Here is a 4,104-nt window from a genome sequence, read left to right as displayed (position 1 = left end):
CCTTCCGCGCCTTCCTTCCTTCCTTCCTTCCTTCCTTCCTTCCGCGCCTTCCTTCCTTCCTTCCTTCCTTCCTTCCTTCCTTCCTTCCTTCCTTCCTTCCTTCCTTCCTTCCTTCCTTCCTTCCTTCCTTCCTTCCTTCCTTCCTTCCTTCCTTCCTTCCTTCCTTCCTTCCTTCCTTCCTTCCTTCCTTCCTTCCTTCCTTCCTTCCTTCCTTCCTTCCTTCCTTCCTTCCTTCCTTCCTTCCTTCCTTCCTTCCTTCCTTCCTTCCTTCCTTCCTTCCTTCCTTCCTTCCTTCCTTCCTTCCTTCCTTCTGCGCCTTCCGCGCCTTCCGCGCCTTCCGCGCCTTCCGCGCCTTCCGCGCCTTCCGCGCCTTCCGCGCCTTCCTCGCCTTCCTTCCTTCCGCGCCTTCCTTCCGCGCCTTCCTTCCTTCCTTCCTTCCTGCCTTCCTGCCTTCCTGCCTTCCTGCCTTCCTGCCTTCCTGCCTTCCTGCCTTCCTGCCTTCCTTCCTTCCTGCCTTCCTTCCTGCCTTCCTTCCTGCCTTCCTTCCTTCCTTCCTGTTACAAACACTTAACATTTCTAATAGACTTTATTTTTGTTCATACCTATTTGCACTCTACCCATAGGTTTGTTTCTTAAAACTGACTCTTTCTCAACATCTATTTTCAGCCTCGAGTTTCACCCCATGCTGCCCATACACCTCCTGCTGCTGCTGCTGCTGCATGTAGGTCTGCTTTTCAAACAGTTATACTTTCTTGATTCCAAGTGGATTCCAAGACAGCATTTCCCCTCATGCTGCACAGCTTCTGGAGGCCAGGACCACAGTATTGAATTGTAAACATAACAGAGAGTATCTGCTGACAGCAATATTCTCAGACTTCTTTCAGAAGTGTAATCTGCAGCTTTAAGCTAAGACAGGGATTAAATATATTACTATTAATTTTTTTATATTATCCCTGTTTTTTATAGTGGGTAGTTTTTGGTTTTGTTTCAGTATGGATGCTTGGTTGCTTGGAAATTTTTGGGTTTGGGGAGTGGTTGCAGTGGGTGCAAGGGTTTTGGAATTCTGATTCTTTTACGTTATTATTTATAATTTTCTTTTTTCTTTTCTTTTCTTTTCTTTTCTTTTCTTTTCTTTTCTTTTCTTTTCTTTTCTTTTCTTTTCTTTTCTTTTCTTTTCTTTTCTTTTCTTTTCTTTTCTTTTCTTTTCTTTTCTTTTCTTTTCTTTTCTTTTCTTTTCTTTTCTTTTCTTTTCTTTTCTTTTCTTTTCTTTTCTTTTCTTTTCTTTTCTTTTCTTTTCTAGGCCAGCGACTGGTATCTAAAAGGAGGATTGTTTACTTTTACCATCATGTGCTCATCAGATAACAGTCAACCAATCTTCTTATGTTCATGAAACAGACTTATTCTCCTACAAGAAAACTGCACAGTCAAATAAAGCTGAACTCAGAGGCAAGTGTGTTCCTCACTATAAGAATGGCCAAAGAAATAATAGCTACCAGTGATACTTTTCCTATTGTCCTGTTTGCCCCAAGTGTGTCTCACCTGCTCAGACCGTTCTGGCCCATTGATCCAGGCCGGTCCCAGAGTGTCATGAACAAGGGAATGGAAGTTCAGCACATGTGCTCAATGCTGTGTGCTCTGCTCAGGGCTCGTGAGAGCTCCTCCAGGGACTGGAGAAAGCCCTGGCAGGGGTACCAGCTCCTGCTGTGCCAGGCACGCAGCCCCGCAAGGTGTTGGGGCAGCAGCCCATGCAGGGCTCGCTCAGCGTCAGCCCCGCACAGTGTGGGCACTGCTGCATTCTCAGCAAGGTTCTGCTGCAGGGTTTGGAGAAGTGCGGGTGATCTGTTGCATTGATCCCTGCAACCCCTCAAATTCAGAGCCCACAGGAAAGTCCAGCTGGGTGAGAGTGATCTTCTCATTTGTCCTGTGGCCTTTTTGGGAACGCTGCCAAAGGGCCCAACGTATCTTCTTACCAACCTGGAGGCATATGCACATTGCAGGGAACTGCCAGTTGAACCAGGGTCAATCACAGGGTTGGAGACTGCTGCAAACAGGATGTCAAAACATCCATTCACAAATTCCTCTGTGCTAATGCTTGTGCTGAATAGGAAGAGTCCAACATCTGTGAAAAACTCCTGCACTTTCACAGCAGCTTCAGCAGCCGTGTTTGTACACACATTGCAGTAAAGTGTGCTTGCGAATTCTCAGCCAGTCTGATAAGCATGTCAAAGGTTTCTGCAGTTGATAGATCGATCATTATTTTTAAGGTTTAAAAAAAAAAGGAATTAGAGTAAGAATTTAAAACATTTATATTACCACAGCTTACTGATATCCCAAATGAATTTTCGCATTAGAATTTTTGAGGAGACAAACTCCTCACAAACTATGAAACTGTCTTTTCTCTGTAGAGAGACACTTTCCAAGTAAGGTTACTGCAGAGTTAATAATCCATGTTTTCTTTGCGGGTTCCATTAAACCCAGCCTAAAAATATATGTAATAGGAAATAATTGTAAGCTGAATTATTGAGTTACAAAACGCAGCAGAGGCCTGTTGTACCTATGTGTACCTGTGTCTATGTACGTAAACACATTTGCTCTCTCACCTCATGAGTCATTCTGCAAGTTGCAATAAACAGCTGAGCGCTCTCAGCAACTCAACTCATTCCTCATTCCATCCTGACTGGACAGGCAAAAGTAACATTCAGCAATATAAACAACTCTTCAATTCCATCAAAACTTCACTGTTCAAAGATCAGTTTTTATTTTGCGTCTTCCAGGATGTTATAAATGAGTCAGCCAACTTAATAATTAAAGGAATTTATTAAATAATTGTCACCATGAGATTTCCTAGTTTCTGAGCGTTCATATTAAAGTAGAAGGTTTTCTCCCACTCTTTCATGTAAACAGGGAGATCGTGCTTGTAAATATTACCATTGTTTTCACATTCTTCTCCAAGGAGAGGAGAGGTTGTGTGACAGTCCTTTTGACCAATGTGGTTGAGAGGTGGGGATTCCACTCTCCAATCCACGGTCACCTTTCAAATAGTATTTAAGAGCATGTAGTAAACAAAGGTCAGACTGGCTCTGCCCTGCTTTTCTCTCACAACTCCCAAGTCTCTGCGTGGTCATTTTGAGTGTGGCAAACAGCGACAAATAATCAAGTAAAATTGGAAAAGCCACAAGCAAAACAGCCAGGCAATCGGCGTTGGCTGAACCAGGTCTGGACTCCACAGTTCCGTACACCTGTAGTTCATGAAATACCACTTTCACAGGGTCCCTTTTTATATGTTTTTCAGGCTTTGCGGGATACCAGGGTGGGGGGGTGGGGTGGGGGTGGGGGTGTGTCTTCTTGCTTCCTCTCATTGATTTTGTCCTTTTTTTGCATATTAATGTATGTTCCTTTCTTGTGGCCCTAAAAACCCGCAGGATTTTTAGAAGTGGCCACTGTAGGGGGCCCTACCCAAAAGTTAATGTGGCTGGATGACACCCCAGTCTGGGTACATCATGGCTACTCAGTAAGGAAAAGCTTGAGGTGCTCAAGAAGATTGCAGAGGAACAATTAGCCAAAGGTCACATAGAAGAGACAACCAGTCCTTGGAATTCCCCAGTCTTTGTAATAAAGAAGCCAGGGAAGGATAGGTGGAGGCTCCTCCACGACCTCTGGGAAATAAACAAAGTAACTGAGGACATAGGGTCACTCCAACCAGGGATGCCTTCCCCAACAATGTTCCCTCAAAATTAGCAATTGGCTGTCCTAGATGTCAAAGACTGTTTCTTCCAAATTCCACTACACCCAGAAGATGCCCCACGGCTTCCCTTCTCAGTTCCTACCATTAATCAAGAAGCCCCGATGAAGCGCTACCACTGGAAGGTATTGCCTCAGGCCTTAAAATGCAGCCCCATGATCTGCCCATGGTTCGTGGCTTCATTGCTGTCCCCGGTACGTGCCAAAAGGAGGGAAGCCATCATCCTCCACTGCATGGATTATGGGCTTGTGTGTGCCCCTGGTGACACTATACTCCAACACTTGACCTAGTGGTTAAAGTTTTAACCCCTGCTGGATTGCAACTGCAGGAAGAAAAAGTTCAAAGGATGCCACCTTGGAAGT

The sequence above is a fragment of the Prinia subflava genome, chromosome Z (assembly GCF_021018805.1).
Source record: "Prinia subflava isolate CZ2003 ecotype Zambia chromosome Z, Cam_Psub_1.2, whole genome shotgun sequence".
Lineage (NCBI taxonomy): Eukaryota > Metazoa > Chordata > Aves > Passeriformes > Cisticolidae > Prinia > Prinia subflava.
This window is presented reverse-complemented; position numbering follows the sequence as displayed.